This window comes from Myotis brandtii, unplaced genomic scaffold (assembly GCF_000412655.1).
Source record: "Myotis brandtii unplaced genomic scaffold, ASM41265v1 scaffold225, whole genome shotgun sequence".
In the NCBI taxonomy this organism is placed as follows: Eukaryota; Metazoa; Chordata; class Mammalia; order Chiroptera; family Vespertilionidae; genus Myotis; species Myotis brandtii.
This window is the reverse complement of record NW_005358435.1, coordinates 3,431,562-3,451,164: the sequence shown is the minus strand read 5'-3', so window position 1 is coordinate 3,451,164 and position 19,603 is coordinate 3,431,562.

The window sequence follows — 19,603 nt, the reverse complement described above, 5'->3', positions numbered from 1 at the left end:
CATGTACCTTGGTTGCGGGCACATCCCCAGTAGGAGGTGTGCAGGAGGCAGCTGATCGATGTTTCTAACTCTCTATCCCTCTCCCTTCCTCTCTGTAAAAAAAATCAATAAAATATATTTTTTAAAAAAAATAGAAAAGGGCCCAGCTGGTGTGGCTTAGTGGTTGAGTGTTGATCTGAGAACCAGGAGGTCACAGTTCGATTCCCAGTCAGTGCACATGTCCAGGTTTCAGGCTTGATCCCCGGTAGGGGGTGTGCAGGAGCAGCTGATCAAAGATTCTCATCATTAATGTCTCTATCTCTCTCCCTCTCCCTTCCTGTCTGAAACCAATAAAAATATTTTAAAAATAGAAAAGCAATGTTCATTTATCACAACATTTAAACAATGAAGTGAAACTACTACTATTAACAGCTTCATAAATGATTGAATAAATAATCTTACATTTTGACAGGCATTTGTATTGTTCAACTTGTATGATAGGCTGCATGACTTGAAATTAAACAAAAAACCTCTTTGTTGTTAAGTCAGAGACGAGCAAAGAGGCCGGTGTAATTATAAAGGTGAGCGAAGACAGTGACCTGGACAGGCCGTGGGGACAGGGAAGTGGCCAGTTTCAGGAGACGAGTATTGGAGGCAGGTGCTCAGACAGGAGGGAGGAGGTGACACAAGCGTCCATCTCCAAGTCCACACTGGGCCCAGGCGTCTGTCCTGGCCAGGTCAAGGCTAGTGCGGGGGTCCGGACAGGGGAGACTGGGGTCAGGGTGAGAAACTCAGGGATAGGGGTCCTGGGGCACCAGGAGTGGGTACCAGGGTCCCCGATATTAGGGGCTGGGACTCTCGAGGTCAGAGCATGATTAACGGATAATGTACTCCGTGTCAGGAGTTAAACTCCAGCTATACATGGAGGTCTGGAGTCTGGCTTCACTGCTGAGAGAGAGGATGATGATGATGATGATGATGATGATGATGACACTAACAATAAGCATAGTAGTAACAGTGGCCAGCGCGTTGTAACACTTACAAGAAGCCAAGTGCTTTACACAAGTTAACTCATTGAATCCCCTAGATTGGTGTTACCATCCTCACTTCACAGATAAGAACACGAAGGCACAGAGAGGTGAAGTCACTTGATATTTGTTAAGTCTTGTATTTTGGTTTTCCCTTCCACCCCTTCCTTTTCCTTAGAGCTTATCTGTTGCACAAGCTGGGCCGCCTGACCAGAACAATGGGCACCCGGCTGGCTTGTGCCGACTACAGCTCTGCGGTAGGTCCTGGGCATTTCCTGCAAAATGGCAGCTGGATGCAAAGCCTCGATCGGGGATCGTGACGAGGAATGGGGATGTGAGAGGAGAGCCTGGCACGGGAGGGCAGCCCCCAAATAGTAGCCCGCACCGTTGGCAGGTGCCCACGTGGCCTGGCCACGGCTCAGCCAGGCGAGACATCCAGTCTCAACAGCCCATCCTGGCTTCTCTCCCGGACGCAGGCCGGCCCGCCCCACCTCGGGGCAGTTCCAGGGCCGCGGCCTGGGAGCTGGCGGCAGAATGGCCCATAATTTTAGCTGTTCCTCTCCCCTAAAATTATTTCCCATCTGGAAATGGTTTCCAAACCCTGCCCAGGAAAGAGTTGGTGGTGCAGGGAACATTTTTCTATTAAAAACAAACGAAATAAAAAATAAGACGGAACACTGAGTCTCTGCAGCCCAGGCTCTGGAGGCCAGGCTGAGCGCCAGCTGTATACCCGGCCTTGAGGGCCCTGCCAGGGAGGAGCAGAGGGCGAGAAGTGAGTCGGGCTCTGCTCCCAGCACCGCCTGTCCCACCTGGGCAAGGATGGGGTCTGGATGCAGGGCCTAGGCGGGTCTGGATGAGCCGGGGAGGATTTGGCCTGGGGTGGAGGGGCTTGCCCGGCCACAGAGGGCTGTTCTAAGTCACATAGGACATTGGATCGCAGAGGCATTTTCCCTACAGGGATTTTCTTGCAGGGGCTCTGAGCATCTCAAGGAAACAAGCGCCCTGCTGCCAGCATCCCCTCATCACCTGGCTAACTCGCTCTCATGCTCCTTTTAACAAGGTTCCAGCAGCCCCCGTTTCCACTGGGTGAGCAACCGCATCCAGCAAAAATGCAGTGATGTTGCTCAGCTCTTATTGTATTTCTTTTCATCCTGTTCTTCTATTCATGATAAATGATAGAGGTTTTCCATTTCTGCTAATGATGCAGGATAGTTGCCTTTGTACAGAACAGGTTTAGTTAAAATAAAAAGTGGGTGGGAGTTCATTTAAAATATAGACCAAGGAAGGCAGAACACGGGTAGCACGGGACTCAGAGCCAACTGCGGTTTGGGAGACGCGGGTGCCACAGGTAAGAGGACAGACTCCAGAGCCCGAGGGCCTGGGCTTGAATCCTGGTTTTGATCTTGGGCAAGTCAGTTGTCCTCTCTGAGTGTTGGTTCTTTATCTGTAAAAGAAAGGCAACTAATAGCACTTCCCTCATCATACAGATACTACTGAGGATTTGATAAGACACACAGTGCCCAGCACATGAAGACTCAGGAAACTCATTCATTCAGCCAGAACGCCTGGAGCATATCTCCTGAGTTCGTGGCATTGCCTCAAAAAGCAGCAAAGCATGGAGGTTCCAGGTTCAAATCCCAGCCTGCCACTTACTGGCTGTCTGGGCAAGTTGTCCCACCTCCAAGGAGGACACTGACTGCGTGGAGCTTCCCCTGGAAGGTGGAAGGCCATCTTCGGGGACCCCATGCACCCTGTGTGTCCTGTTGTCTGACCCCAGTAGTCAGCCCCTGCCTCTAAGTCTCAAATTGAGTCCACATCTCTCTGTCTCTCCTGCTCCCCCCCGCCCCCTTATTGACGCCGTTTTAGCCAGCTCAGCCTTGGGCCACCCCAGGGCCTTTGCACACACTGTCCCTTCAGTCTGAAATGCCTCCCTGCTTCCACCAGGGTAACTGTTGTTCCTCCCTGAGAAAGCAGGTGGGCTTCCTCACATCCCCCTGAGGCGGGGTCAAGCTTCACCTCTCTGGGCTCCCCCAGCCTCCCAGTTCTCGGCTCTTGTCTGATTCTCTGATATGAAACATCCATGAATATTTTAAACAGACCATTATGCTCTACTGCAGTCCTCCCTCCTGGGCACAAATGTTTGCCTCCCTTTCTTTGGACCCCCCCCCCCCCCCCCCCCCCCCAAGGAGACCATGCAAATGTGCAATACAGTCATGGCAGAGAATCCAAAGGCATGAGGTCTGCCTCCATACACCCGACATGCAATGTACCCTCAGTTACCACCTCTGAATAATGAGGCAATAACAGCACCTGCCTTGTTCTGTTTGTTGTGCAAGTTAAATGAGCTAACACGTGGCAAGTCCTTAGCACAGGGCCCAGGACAGCATCGTGTTTGGGGCGGGGCGGGAGAAAGGCATCTCCTGGCAGGGTGGGACCTCTCAGACCAGGGTCTGGACTAGGGTGAAGCATGTGCGGTGCCCAGCCTGCAAAATTTAAGGTGGTGTCCACCCTCAGGACTGTGCAGACCCAGGTTTCGTGAGACAGAGTCGTCCTAGATCTCTGCTGCCGCCTGCTGGTCATTCTCCGGAATGACAGCCCACCCCTCCGCTCTCACCTGCTCCTGACCCTCTTCCCCCAGAGCTGGCTGGAAGGAAGTCACCTGACTAGCTTGGAGGGGCAGGTCCTGCCTCTGCCAGTGGAAACCTGGGTTTCATCATCAGTAAACTGGGGTAGGAGAGCCTGGCTCACAACACGTAGAGAACAGGAAGCACTCCTCAACCATCAATGTCCTTCCCGCAATGCCAGCATTTAATAAGCACCTACTAAGTGCAAAAGACTAAAGAAGATGACTGAGACATGAGCCCTCCCCTCCAGGGGCTTAAGAAGTGGAGGAGGGTGGGCAGGAGGAAGAAGGCTGAGAAAGATGACTGAAGTAAGGCACGGACCCTATTGAGCCCCTATTAGGCATCATATACTATTCTAAACACGTGTATTAACACATTTAATGCTCTCAGAACACAAGGAGGTGGTACTATTTTTAATTCCTATTAGGACACTGAGGCCAAAAGAGGTTAACTAACTGGTCCAATGTTGAGCAGCCTTGGTGGTGGAGGTGAGACTAGAATCCACAAAATTCTAGTGGGAGCCGGGGGTGTTGTATGGATCACCCATCCATTTATTCAACAAATCGAACACCTACTGTGTGCCAGGCACAGTGTTGGATGCTGGGAAGAGAGCAGTGACCAAACAGACACAGTGCCTGCCCTCAGGGAGCTGTTCACATGGAGATGGATAATAAGCAAGATAAATGAGTAAAGTATGTCACGTGGTGTCTTGCTGGATATAAAAAAATAGAATGCAGAGAGAGGAGAAGGAGGGCTGGAGTGTGTTTCAATCCTTGCAGGCCATTTAGGTACTTTTGCTTTCACTGAGCCATGGGGTGGGATGGGGGGAGGAGTTCTGAGCAGGGGGTGGACATTGGGCATCTGGGAGGGTGGAACAGGCTGGGAGTTGCGGGGTGCGAGAGCATCAGTTCAATTTGAGGTGCGTCCATTCTGACCTGCCTGTTAGTATGGATGTGGCATTTGGATTTATCCCAAATAAGACATCTCGCTTTGACCTGGCACACAGTGAGCCCTGCGCCAGGCGGCGGGCGATCGCTGTGGTTAGTGTTATTGCGAGAATACTGGAGGGGTCATTTCTGAAGTCGTGGCTCCTTCGAGGGCTGCTGCAGTGTCTCATGCAGCCACCAGGTGGCGCCAGCGCACAGCGGGATGACCCGAGGCGATTCGCAGGGGACGTGGGCCTCCAGGCCAGGATCTCAACTAGCAGTTGGACAGGATCCTTCTCCGTGGTCGGGGCTGTCCTGGGCATTGCAGGTCGTTTGGCAGCATCTCCGGCCTCCCTTCACTCCGTGTCTGCATCACACCCCCATCCCTCTGCATGACAACCAAAGTTGTCTTCTGACATTGCCAAGTAATCCACTGGAGAGAAAAATCTCCCAGGAGCAGTCATGGGCCCTGCCCTGGTGCCTGCTTAACCGCGTTCATTTACTGAGCACCCACTGTGCACCCCAGTTTGCTCCCCTCCAGGCTCACAGCCCAGAGGACCGAGTACCAGCAGGGATCACACCCAGGCAGAGCAGGCCCCCAGAGAGCCCTTCAAGACAGTTGAATGTCAAAAGTCAAGTTCATCCACTGCACGGGGGAGAGAAGCCCTAGGTGCAACCCAGGTTTCCCCACTTATTAGCTGTGTGACCTTGGGCACGTCTCCATGGCGCTCTTGAGCCTCCATGTCCCCATATGTAGAATGAGACAGGAGTCTGCTTTGGTGCCAAACCCCAGTGGGGCCTGGGATCCAGCTATGGCAAGGCCGCTGTCCCCTCCAGGAGCTCCCAGGCCTGGACAAAGGACACCCACAATGTGAATAATGCACACACGGGTGCATACTCGAACCCTGACACCTGCCCCCAGCTAGGAAGCAGGAGGTCCGATTCAAACACAGGCTGTCTGAACCAGCTTCCCTGCCTGTATTGTCTCCATGCTGTCACCATCTTTCAGCTCCCAACTCAAGCTCCCTGTGAGCAGAGATTCTTGTTGAGGTCGCTCACTGCTCTGTTTCCAGCATCAGGATCATGCCTGGGACTCAGGAGGGACTCCGTTTGGTTGGGTGAATAAATTCCCTTCTTCCATTTTTGCCCCCATTTAGACTATAGTCCGTTCTCCACAAAGGCAGCCTGAAGGATCCCGTGGAAACCTACCTCAGGTCATGTCCCTTGGAATGCTTGTCATTCAGAGGAAAAGCCAAAGGTTTCCCCATGACCTAGAAAGCCCTACCTGATATACCCCTCTACTCCACCCACCCTCCAACCCTGCCAATCTCACCTCCTTGACCTCATTGGCCCCAATCTTCACTCCATTACTCTGTGCCGGACACACTGGTCTCCTCACATATTCCTGCCTCAGGACCTTTGCACTTGCTGTTCCCTCTGCCTAGAACTCTCTTCCCCATAGATATTGGCATAGCTCCTCTGTTCATCCAAGTCTCTGCTCAAATACCACAGCCTCACAGAGGCCTCCGTCCCAAACACTCTCTACCCGATTATTTTTCACAGCGCCTGCCACTAGCAGAAAGGATCTTGTTGAAATGTAAGCCTCTTTATTGTTGGTCTCCCACACACAACAGAAAAGCTCTGCCCTCTTGGGGCTCACGTTCTAGTGAGCCAGACCAGGAAGGGCCTCTTTGAAGTGGGGCGGGGTGTTGTGACTGGAAGGATGAGAAGGGACTGGTTGTGGGAGAAACTGAGGCAAGGCCTTTCCTGGCCGAGGGAGTAGCAAGTGCAAAGGCCCGGGGGCTGCTCACCTCCAGAGCCTGCCTTAGAGCAGACCTGTCGGGCAGGCCCTGTTCACTGGGGTGGTGGGTTCCCAGGCCACGCACAGCGGCTGGCTGAGAGCCCATGAGTCACCAGGAGCCCACAGGGGGTGGACAGGGGCTGGGCTAGACCTGGCCCCATAAAGGCCCATTGACAGCCGATGGGAAGGGCGGCTCCCTCTTGTCAGCCCCCGGGAAGCGCTGGCTGGAGTGACTGACCACCTGGAGCTTCCCAGGAGAGGAGCTTCCCCGGGTGAGGGAGAGAAACGCAGGCAGCCTGGCCGCTTGGATGCGCAGAGCAGCTGGGCCGGGGCTTTGAGGTCCCACGGCCCCGTTTTAAACCCTCCCCACTCCTCCACAGCTGGGTGGCCTTGGCCACGTCATCCCACTCTTCAAGCTTCAGTTCTCTCATCTCCAAAGTGCAGTGGAAAAGAGGACTGAGCTGACTGGCTAGCGTGAGGCCACGTGGGAGAGCAGTGGGAACCAGGGGTCATCCAGCAGGTGCTTGGCAACCGGTGCTCAGCTGTGGTGGTTGGCCATGGAGCCAGCTGTGGTCGGCTGCAGTGGCCCCCCTATGGGGCGGGGACTGTGGTCGGCTGCGGTGGCCCCCCTATGGGGCGGGGACTGTGGTCGGCTGTGGTGGCCCCCCTATGGGGCGGGGACTGTGGTCGGCTGCAGTGGCCCCCCTATGGGGCGGGGACTGTGGTCGGCTGCGGTGGCACTAAGCATGAGGCCAGCAGGGGAGCATGGCGTGGGCTTCTGGTTCGGACAGCCTGTGTTTGACTCAGACCCCCTGCTTTCCAGCTTGGGGCAGGTCTGGTCTCCCTGCTCTGTGCCTCAGTTTCCCCATCAGGGATCATGAGGAGCCTTCCACAGGGAGGAGAGTAAAGCACCCAGCATGGGGCTCGGGCCTGTGGTTATAGAATGGGCAGGCTTTGGGGGGCAGCCGCAGGAGGGCAGGCAGGGAGTGTGAGGGCGTGCTCCCCACAGGCTGATAACACGAGGGCTTGTGGGAAGGCCCAGCTAATAGCTAAGACGCAGATCAGGGACAGGAAGCCTGCACCTGGGCTCAGTCTGCTGGGTTTGAGTCCCCTGTGCCAGCTGTGTATCCTTGGGCAAGTTACTAACCCTCTCTGTGCCTTGGTGCCTTTTGGTGAAACAGGGATAAGATCATCCCGACTAGCCATGGGGTAGGTGTATGATCCTGATGGAGAAAATTCACACGAAGATTGGTTGACAGGCTTAGGGCCCATCTGATGACAGAACTGGGAAAGCTTGCGGGAGCTGGGAGGACAATTGGAATATTCCAGGCTTAGGGCCTGGAAGGGCCAGGAGGCAGGAGGGCGACCTTGTGTGTTCCTGCAAACACATGTACATGCTCGGCCACGGGTTAGGGTGGGAAAGAGCAGGCCCCTGGAGTGGAAAACAGTACAGAGGTGGCAGCAGGGGCCATCGGTGCCCTGAGACGTCCTTCTAGAAAGGCCGGCTGGACCCAGATAAGAGTGAGCGGACATGCTTAGATAAGGAGTGTGGACTTTGGCTGGGGCGAGAGGGAGCCATGGAAGGTTTAGGGTTGAGGGCCAACTCGTCCTTTCCATGAGAGCTGGCACAGCTCAAACATTCCACCTCACAGCTTCATTCCCAGCACCCAGCCCAGAGCCTGCCACATAGTAGGTACTCAGGGAGATGGTTCTGAATGAATAAAATCATGGATGCATGAGAAACCAGCCACTAAAAGGTGGCCCCTATCTCACCATTCACCCACAGAGCTCTAAGTACCTTGAGCGTCCCAGAAATCATTGTAGAAAAACTTACTAGTACAGTAGCTAATATTTGTAGGGCACCTACTATGTCCTAGGTACTGGGAAGAGCCAAGAACTAAACAGATCTAGCCTGTGTTTGTGGAGCTCGAATTTCAGGGGCAGATGAGGGACAGGTAAACGAATAGTATGGTTCTTTCAGAGTGTTCAGTGCTATGGAGTAAACAGAGCAGGAGTGTGAGACAGTGAGGAGGGGAGCTGAGGGAACAGTGGTGGGAATGCCAGGCAGGGGGCCCAGCACGGGCACACGTCCTGAGGTGGGAATGAGCTCAGTGAGATGGAGGAGCAGGGGGACCCCCGAGTGCCGGAGAAGAGAAAATCAGGGGAGAGAGAGAGAGAGAGAGAGAGAGAGAGAGAGAGAGCCCTGTGGGCTTTGTGGGTGCGAAGGGAGGACTTTCTTACAAGTGCAGGAGGCACCTCTGCAGGGCTCTGAGCAGGGGAGTGACTTGATGTTGTTTGCTTTTTCAATCCTCCTCATCAAAGGGCTTAACCGTTACTATCATCCCCATTTCACAGCTGGGGAAACTGAGGCTCCAGAGTGCTAAAGACTTACCTTAGCTCACACAGCTACTAAGAAACAGAGCCAGGATTCAACCCCAGTCTGCGTGCCTCTGGGAAGCGAATTGGAAGATGCCTGCTGGACCCACGCAGGTCCCCTGAGTCACAGACTGGGCCCAGCGCTAGCCTCGGGCATCCAGGAGCCGCCCTGGGCGGTGTCCTTGGCATCCTCGCCCTTTCTACTCCCCAGGCAGCTCTGGCCACTGCCACACGGGCTGAAGGCCCCACAGGGGACTCATGACAAGCTGTCTCCAATCTGTCCTCCTGCTGCTGTGCAGGCTCGGGCAAGCCCCCAGCCATCTCTGGACCCACAATGCACCTGTTATCTGGCCCAGCCCCCCAAGTCTTCAGTGCCCCCCTCCTTTGTACTCTGTGGAGTCCCGGGCAAATGCTGATACTGGGCCCAGGCGGGAGGGCAGAAGGCGAGAAAGATAAGCAGGCAGAGGGAGATCCTGTGGCCCCACAAGCCCCGCCTCCGGTGGGTGGGGCCGAGGCTGTGGCTGCCTCATCAGAACCCCAGGGGCCCAGGCCCCACCCAGATAATGTGACCTACGAAGAGGGAGACTCCAGCAGCAGAACTGGCTTCTGTAAGAGGAAGAAAGCAAAGGGAGAGGAAGGAAGGGGGGAAGGAGGGAGGGAAGGAGGAAGGATTCCGTAGCTAGCATCTCCTTTAACCCTCATAGCAACCCATGGTGATGATTTTGCAGATGAGAAAACGAAGGCCTAGAAAGGAAAAGCAGTGCCTGCTCAAAGTCCCCACGCCAGGACGCGGCAGAGCCAGGATCCAATCCAGGCCCATCTCATTCCAAGAGCCCCTTTGACCCCGCCTGGCAGCTCCTCAGATTCTAAACTTTCGTTTTCCCCTCAAAATGGTCCAGCCCAGCGATCTGGACTGAGCCTCCAGAGCCCAGCCAGCCTGGTTGTGAACCCTGGAGCAAGGTGGGCAGGGGAGCCTGGTGGCCTCCCTGGGGACAGCCCAGAGCCATCACAAGCAGGTGTCGGACATCAAAACTGCCTCCCCGCTGGAGCCTGCTCAGCCCAGGAGGAACCCGCTGCAACACACACGTCACCTGGGGCCTGGGGACCCGTCTGGAGGTGTAAGAACGTCCCTGTAACTTGCCCAGCGTCCCACAGGGAGAGCAGCCGCAGTTGGTGATGTCCAGGGAGAGGGGGCCTGGCTCATTTCCTCCTTCCCGCCTGCTCAGGGATGTTTTTCCTGCAATCGCCCCTTTGTACAGCCTCAGTTTCTCCTCTCAGGCCCTCCTGTGTTGAAAAAACATGAAATGTCCTCCCTTGACCCCATCACCGGCCCACAGGCGCCCCATCCCTGCATTCTGTCCCACATCGAGCTTCTGATGGGCATGCGCACCCTCCCTGACTCACTCACTTCTCCCCCCACCCCCTCGGCCGTGTCCTCCAACCAGGTTTCCACCCTGTGTGCTGCCTCGGGGCTCTGATGTCACCATCCTTGCTGCCAAGTCCATCACGTGGCGTCCCATGCTCAGGGTCACCTCTTAGCAACGTTCCCGCTGAGCTGGTCTTTGGACCCTCCCAGCCACACCCTTGGCAACCACTCCTTCTGCAGCTGTAAATAAATGCGATGAACCTCACATTCCCAACAGCATCCCCACCTCTCTCCCGGACTCTGGACCGGAGTATCTAATTGCCTACTTGAAACATCCTAAAGAGACATCTCGATTTCCCCAAATTCCTCCCCCCACCCCCACCCCAACCTCCAGTCTTGGCTCTTCCTAACACTACCCAGTAGCTCAAGCTCCAAATGAAGCATTACTCTCGAAGTATCTGGTTACATATTCATGCATATAGGCGTGCATTCACCCACCAACAAATACTTACTGAACACCTACTATGTGCCAGGCACTGTTCTGCACACCTGGCTTCCGTCTACAGCAGTGAACAAGGCAGCCATAGGTCTCTACCTTCAGGAGATAAACAAATCATTCATACTGGAACATTAGGAATGTTAGCTGTCTGCCTCCCCCACGAGCCATTTGAGAGCAGGGTCTCGGGCCTCTTCATCTCAGTATCTCGGCATTTAGCTCCTGGCCCGCAATATCAGAGAGCTCTGGTGAGTAAGAGTGAGTGGGGGAGTGAAAGTGGCCAGCAAGTGAGAAGACTCAGGAGCATGAAGCTTCTGAGACCTAGAGAGCCGCACTTTGCACATTCAGCGCATGCACAGGAGTAGTAGCTGCACTGCCTCAGGTTGCTTCTGGTTTTACAAGGGTAAAAAGGCGGGACTTTGCGGTGCCTGGAAACTGATACGGACCAGAAGTGGGGCTGGCAGTGTGTCTCCAGAGGGGGTTTGACTACTGATCTGATTCTCCAGTTAGAAGAGCTGTGGGAGTCACATTAGTAAAAAGACACTCTGACGCCATTTCGACCAAAGCCACAAAGCCCCAGGGCACTGAAAGTGGAGGTTCTGGGGACTTTCGGTCTCGCCGATGTGCACACACCTCCAGGCCCGTCCAGACGCCAGTCTGGGTTTGCCAGTGGGATGTAAACAGAACAGTCATGCAGAAGGGGCTGCGTGACCTGGGCGGGGGCCCCCTGAGTCATCACCTCTCAAGAATGGACTTGTCACCACAGAGTGGCAGGTGCTATTTTTATGGCTCTAATTGGTCAACATCTTTGCGGGGTTCAGTGGGAACAGACTCAGAGACAGGGTCCCACCCGCAGGTGGCTCCCGGAGTCCCGCGAGGGGCCGAGGGCCGCGAGGGGCACAGGGGGCTATTTTTTAATGGATTCATAAACATTTCCTGATTCTGTGGTTATGTCTCCTCACTTATTCCCAATCGTGCTCTTTTTACTCTTTTCCTGAGACTTGCCAGGATTTATCTACTTTACGCTGCTTCCCTCTGAAAGAATCCTTTAAAGTTTTTTATCATTTCTACTAAGTTGTTGTTTTTTTACTTCATTAGTTGCAGAATTAACCTTTAATTTCTTACTCTTACTTTAATATATATATATATATTCTATTTTTTAAATTAAATACTTAATTCATTTGTTTTTCTTCTTCTTTTTTTTTTTTTTTTAAATATTAGAAGTTTGTAGGCTCTGGATTTCCCCTGTGGGCACATTTGCTGCATCTGCTATGTTTTGGATGAACAGTGTCTACTTTTCAGTCTAGGTAATTTGCCATTTCAGTGTTGATTTTTTCCTCTGATGCTAGGGTTATTTAGAAGAGTGGCTCTGATTTTTTTAAAAGTTAAGAATTTGGTGGGGCTCAGGGTTGAGCATCGACCTATAAACCAAAAGGTCACAGTTCAATTCCTGGTCAGGGCACATGCCCAGGTTGTAGGCTCGATCTCCAATGTGGGGTGTGCAGGATTTTCTCTCATTATTGATTTCTCTCTCTCTCTCTCTCTGTGAAATCAATAAAAATATTTTTTAAAACTTAAGAATTTGAGGCTCTTCTGAGAATTTATTCTTAACTATATTGGATTATGAAATGAGAGTGGGGCTTGGAAAAATCTCCACTGTGAATCTTGATCTTGTCACTTAGCCGCTCTGACTAGACTGGGTGACTCTCCTCTCGGAGCCTGTTCCCTCATCTGGAAAGTGGGCACCACAACCAGTGTCTATGTAGGAGGGACCGGTGGCCATCGGGTCAAAAGTGAGGCCAGGCACTTGTCCTGAAGCCACCACTGCTTAGCACCTCGCCGTCTGTTTATCAGGGTGACTTCGGGGGCATTGAAACTATGGGGCAGGGATCAAAGGCACCTTCTACAGCCCCAGAGCCACCCCTGATGCTGCCACTGACCATCATGGTAACACCCAGGCCCGACATGCAATCCCTGGTGTGTGACAGACACGAATGCTCCACAGCGGATGTGGGTGAGCTGCTCCCTTGCGGTCATGATCACTGAGTAATGTTCACATTTATCATCACATGGGAATTAGCAGCAAGGACAAACTGTTAAGAGTAACTCATGCCACTTGTGAAATGAATGCTGCTCGTGGCTGGCAGACAGCTTCCCTGGGAGGAAGCACAGCCCTGCCTCCTCGCACCACCTGCCGACCTCTCCTCACTGTTCCCCACCCCCCCGCCCCGCCCCCCGGCCTGTGCCCCTCAGCTCCCACCACTGCTGGACCTGCCACCCACAGGCCCTGCTCGATTCATGCCCAGGACAGCGGTGGGCAGCTTGGCAAAGCAGCCAAACAGGAACGAGGTCCCGCGGTGTGGGGAGGCTGGGGTGAGGAATAGGGGAAGTGGGGAGTAAGTCTGCTCTTAGTTCTAGAAAGAATAGGGACCAGAAAGAATAGTTCTGACCGCAGCCGGGGAAGCAGTCAGACAGGGAATGAGAATAAGCCAGGGTGGTCCATGTTTCTGTAAGGACAAACGGAGAAGCAAAGAAGCCTGAAAAAGCTTCTTTCTCTCTCTCTCTCTCTCTCTCTCTCTCTCTCTCTCTCTCTCTCTCTCTCTCTCTCTCTCCCTCCCTCCCTCCCTCCCTCCTTCCCTCGTCTTCTTTCCTTCATTCAGCTAATGTTGAGGCGAACTGAGCTTCTTGCCTCCAAGTTTACAATGCAGAGGGGGAAATGTAGATCATAAACCAGCGCACAAATAAATGAGCAAGTGGAAGGATCTCATGATGTGATGTGGAGAACAATGACACAGGACTGGGTGCTGAGGGCTCCCAGCAGAGGGAGGAGCCAGGGAAAGTCCCCCAAAGTCCATGTGCCCAGGTGGGCTTTAACCGCACTCGAATTATTGACTAGTACTTACAGCCTTACCTGAAAAGGGCCGGGCTCAAACACAAAATTTCACCTTTTGTACTTTAACCTGGATTAGTTAGGCAACAGGCTGGAAACTTTTTTTCTGTAAAGGTCGTAAATATTTTAGAGTTTGGGGCCACACATCCCTGTCACAACTACTCCGTTCTGCCACTGTAACTCGAAGCAGCCGTAGACCCTATGTAAGCGGAAGGGCATGGCCGTGTTCCAGTAACATTTTATTTACAAATCCAGGCAGCTGACTGGCCAGAGTTTGCCAACCCCCGTACTTCCCCCGAGTTAGGCTAAAAATTAGTAGAAATATGAATGGGGAAGCAGGATCACAGAACAAGGAACATAAAACCAACAATATGTACTGGCCAGGTGATCACCAGGTAGCAATTGCAATAGCATGGGAGGAAGCAAACCACCCAACAAGAATGGACAAACCAGCCGGGCTCTGTCAACACAGAGGAGAAGGCAGTGGCAGTGACGAGATTACACAGAAACACGGAAAACAAGTCTGCTGAGCGGAGAGAGGACACACCACAGGAAGGACGCGCTGGTTACAATAGTAAATTGACGCTCCTTGATCCTGGGACACAGCGGAAGAGAGCTCGCTGGAGATTTAGGGTGATGGGGTGGGGACACGACGTTTCTGTGTTTGTCATTCTGCCTGAGCAGATGACCAAAAACACAATAGAGGTTTTGGTTATTTATTTATTTACTTACTTACTTCTTTTTCAAGACTTTTAATCAATTTTTAGAGAGAGAGGAAGGGAGAGAAATATCAATGTGAGAGCAAAACATCAATTGACTGGCTGCCTCCTGCACGCCTCCCACCAGGGATCAAGCTCGAATCCCAGGTATGTTTCCTGACCCGGAATCGAACTGGCAATCTTTTGGTGCACTGGACGATGCCCAACCAACTAAGCCACGCAGGCCAGGGCTGGGTATTTTTTTTTTTATAATTTACAAATTAAGTGAACAAATATTTAATAAGGGCCCATTACATTAGGGGCTACCAAGATTAAAAGTGGTAACAATGGCAGTTCCTATTAGGAGTTGTTGAGAAATAGCATTTCATTATATTACTTTTTAAATTTTTAATAACGGTCAAATACACATAACATAAAATTTACGCCCTGACTGGTTTGGCTCAGTGGGTAGAGCGTCGGCCTGTGGACCGAAGGGTTCCAGGTTCAATTCCAGTCAAGGGCATGTACCTTGGTTGCGGGCATATCCCCAGTGGGGGGTGTGCAGGAGGCAGCTGATCGATGTTCCTCTCTCATCGATGTTCTAACTCTCTATCCCTCTCCCTTCCTCGCTGTAAAAAATCAATAAAATATATTTAAAAAAGAAAAAAATATTTAGCATCTTAACCATTTTTATGTGTACAGTTCAGTATTAAGGATATTCATATTATTGTGCAACCAATCTCCAGAACGTTCTCATCTTGCAAAAAAGAAACTGGATATGCATTAATCAACTCCCCACTTCCCCCTCCTCTCAGCCTCTGGCAGCCACCAGTCTACTTTAGGTTTCTATGTTTGACTCCTCTAAAAACCTCACATTAATAAAATCATATGGTATTGGTCCTTTTGTGACTGGCTTATTTCCTTTAGCACAATATCCTTAAGGTTCATCTGTATGTCAGAATGTCCTTCCTTTTTAAAGCTAAATCATGTCCCACTTTTTTTGTCCACTAATCCATCAGTGGAGACTGGGATTGCTTCCACTTTTCAGCTGTTGTGAATAATGCAGGTGTACAAATATCTTTTTGAGACTCTGCCTCCAATTCTTTTAGATATACATTCAGAAGTGAATCGATGGATCACGTGGTATTTCTATTTTTAATTTTTTAAAGATATACTGTTCTCCATAGCATTTGTACCATTGGACATTCCCTCCAACAGCACACAAGGGTCCCCATTTCTCCACATCCTAATCAACAGTTCTGGAGGCAGAACTGTTTAGAACTGAAATCTTGACTGTACCTTGTCGCTCCCCAACATCGTCAAGACCATGAAGTGGGTTTTGGCTGGTTGTCTGTCTTTCTTCCCCACTAGAATGGAGCACACAGGCCCTGTTTTGCTGTTCAATCCCCAGCACCTAGTCCAGGACGAGTGTTCGGTATGACCTGAAGTACAGTGTCGGTGCTCAAATATTTGCTGAATGAATGAAAGAATGAACCCCTCTGTTTGGCAGGTAAAGAACCAAATGAGATAAGATAATGGATGTAGAAAGAGCCCAACACACCCAACCCTGAATCCTGACGCGGGTGCCGCGGTGAGGTCACCGCTCTCAGGTCCTGTCTGCTCCTTTGGAAAAGGGAGGTGACAATACTTTCCACACGGAGAGGAAGAGGTGCCTCAACACACAGGAGCCCCCTAGCACCGTGCTGGACATACCATAGGCGGTCAGTCCATGCAGGCTTCCCTATAAAGCACCACATATAAATACAAAGTATTCTCACTATTGAAGTCTAATGCTTCAGACCAACCCACCCACAGGAGAAGTAAATGGGAGCCAAGATTTGTAGTCAGTGCAAGAGCACTGACATTTCTGTTAAAAGAACTATCTTAATGGAAGTAAATACAAAGTAAGATCACGATACAGAAAGAGGCCATAAGGTTGTGGCTGCCTATTATATAGGGATTCTTCTTTTTCACACCATTTTTTAAATTGGAAACCCATTGAATAATAACAATGTAGTTGTGGGGACATGAGTTGGTCATGGCTGGAGTAGATGGCCCAAGGTTTCTTTCAGCAAAAAATAAAAAAATTAATAATTCTAGATATGTCTTAATATTATAAAGATACTGAGCCTTCCCAAGTTAACAATTCAATGTCACACCAATCTTCACCCTAGATTTTTTTACTAGAAATCGACAAAATGAATCTAAATTTCATTGGATTAATACATAAAAATAGCCAAGAAAATTTTGATAATAAACAATGATGTTAGATGGGTATGTTCAATCTGACAATTCAAAAAGCTGGCTATTCACATATGATGTATGGACTCTTCTGTATGCACACTCCACTTCTAGAAAAACTTGTTTAAACATTGGAGGAGAGACACTTGTCTTATAAAAACATACTATGGAAATATAGTAATGTAAATATAAACCATGTAAGGCAGAATGAGACAAAGAGCTCAGCAGAATGGAAGAATCTTGTTATAAAATTTAATGTATGAGATAAGTGTTTCATATAAGTGAGGCAATTATAATAATAAAAACTGTTGGGACAATTAGCAGTTGATTCAGTAAAAAATACATTTGGACCCTCGCTTACCTCACATAAATCAATTCCAGGGGATTAATGATATAAAGGGCATGGTCAATCATAGATGGGACAAGGGTTAATTCATACTGCCTGTCTATAAAACTTCCCAGGGCTGAGACAAAAGAGGCTGACAATTCCATCACTACATCAAGAGCTTATTAAGGGAACTTATGTTTGTTTTTTAAAAGTGTGTATTACCTGTCTTTGTTTTCCTATACATACATGTAGGTATTTGTGTATAGGTACAGACACTAGCCAGACTGCTGGCATTAAAGGGAATGAGGTTTAGAACTTTTCCCAGTAAACAGGTACTCATGGCCCTAGCCAGTTTGGCTCAGTGGATAGAGCGTCGGCCTGCAGACTGAAGGGTCCCAGGTTCGATTCCGGTCAAGGGCATGTACCTTGGTTGCAGGCACATCCCCAGTAGAGGGTGTGCAGGAGGCGGCTGATCGATGTTTCTAATTCTCTATCTCTCTCCCTTCCTCCCTGAAAAAAATCAATAAAATATATTTTAAAAAAAACAGGTACTCATGTATTAGATCTATATATATAAAAGCCTAAGCAGCCGGTCGCTATGATGTGCACTGACCAACAGGGGGCAGACACTCAACACAGGAGCTGCCCCCTGGTGGTCAGTGTGCTCCCACAGCCAAACTCCTGCGGTCCTTCCCCACAGCTGGCCAACCTACCACGGTCCCTCCCCACCGCTGGCCGGCCCCAATTGGCCCCAATTGGGACTGGGCGAGATGGCCCCGATCAGCCCCAATCCCCGGCCAGGCCGAGGGACCCCACCTGTGCACAAATTCATGCACCAGGCCTCTAGTTTATAATAAAAGTACTTGTGAACTGTGTCTGAACAAAAGCTCTTAAGAGCACATATGCAAAGAAGAAGTTGGGTCAGAGGCAGCTTGGGGGTTCAGAGCATCAACCTTGGGGTAAAAAGACTTGGTGTCCACATGCCAGGTGGCTCCATGGGTGTTTTGTGACCTCAGGCAAGCAGTGGCTTTGGTGGCTTCTGTGCCTCAGCCCTAGACCAGCAGAACCAGGGGATTTTGCTCTCCCGGGGTCGTCTGGCAATGTCTGGTGGCATTATTGGTTGTCACAACTGGGGAAGAGGGGTGCTACTGAACATGCCCCAGTGCGCAGGACAACAGCTTCCCCTCCGGAAAGAGAATCCACCCGCCCCAGGTATCCAGAGTTGAGGTTGAGAAACGGGGTTCTAGAAAAAGGGGCAAGTCTACCTTGCAGGGTTGAGGCCTAATTGTGTACAAGGTGCTTAATTAGCACAGAACAAGCCCTCAATAAATGGGAACTACTATTTTTATGACTGGACTTCCACAAAATTAAGAAAAACAATATAGTGGGAGGAAGTGGCAGTGGCTGGAGCCCACTCAGCCGCACTCTACCTTGGGAGATAAGAGGTCCGTGCCCTTTCTAACGGCAACCCTGGTCTCTGGCGTGTCTGTGTCACCAACTGGAAGTGGTGTGCGAAGGGCTCCTCACTCCTCACTCCTCCGGGGTTTTCGTTGCCAGCCTCCTGCCCTGTCCCAGCTCAGGAGCATGCTGCTGGATGGTCCCTGGGCTCTGGTGTATTCACCATCTTTCTCTGGTGGGCATATCCCTCTGCTTCAAGAACACACTCAGTTTCTCCTGTTGGAAAATTAAAACCACCCGCCTTCTCTTTTTCTCTCTTCTCGTGAAATTCAAGAGGTGCCAACACGGAGGACTGATGCTTCATTTCCTGCCATCTCCGCCAAACTCCAGCGTGCCCCTCCCCCGTCCCCGAGTTCAGCCAAACCGCTGTGCCATATGACCAACCATTAGCTTCCACTCAACTTACTTCACTGCTTTGCTGCATCCTTGCTGTGGGCCACTCCCTTGAACATCTCTTCCCATGACTCTCCTGTCCTAGCCACTCGTTTTCCTCCTACCTCTTTTCCTGTCTACTTCGTTCACTCACCTCTTCTCAAATGTTATTAAATGGAGATGTTAGAGATTGGGCCATGGCCATCTTCTCTTCGCCCTACAACGCCTCCAGCTCTACTCAGTTCCTCCTCTACTCCTACATCCCAAATCCATCCCTGGTCCTGACCACTCCTTTGGTCCCCAAACCAGAACATGTATGACTGCCTATTCGTCATTTCTGTTTGCTTGTCTCAAAACCTCCTGAACTCAATACACTCGCAATTGATCGAAGGACCTTCCCTGGGAACCTGGTCCAATTCAGTGCCCCCGTCTCAGGGAATGGCCTTGCCATCCACCAAGTGGGGAAGCCAGCAGCTCGAGGCAGTCCTCCATCCCAACAGCAATCTGTGCCCAGGTTGTCTGACCCCAGCACCCCTCCTCACCACGGTTGTATGACCCCAGCATCTCTCCTCTCCACGGCTGTCTTACCCCAGCACCCCTCCTCTCCACGGCTCTTACCCCAGCACCCCTCCTCTCCTTGGCTGTCTGACCCCAGCACCCCTCCTCTCCTTGGCTGTCTGACCCCAGCACCCCTCCTCTCCTTCGTATGGGCCCATGGACTGGACTCACCTGATTGGCCCCCCTGCTTCCCCTTTGCTTCTCTAAAATCCCCCACTCTCCCTGCAGCCAGCGATCTATTAAAAATTACTGTCTAATCACATGACACTGAGCCCTACCTGCTGGAAACTCTTGCACCCGCTGCTCTAAGGTTAAAATCTAAACTCCTCACCTTGGCCCACAAGGCCCTGCAGTACAGTCTGGCCCAACCCATCCCCTCAGCCTAACAGTGCCCAGTGTGGTCCTTTGATCTCTCTAACCTTCCTGGCTTCCTGTTCCTGCAGCTCACCCACTGTATCTCAG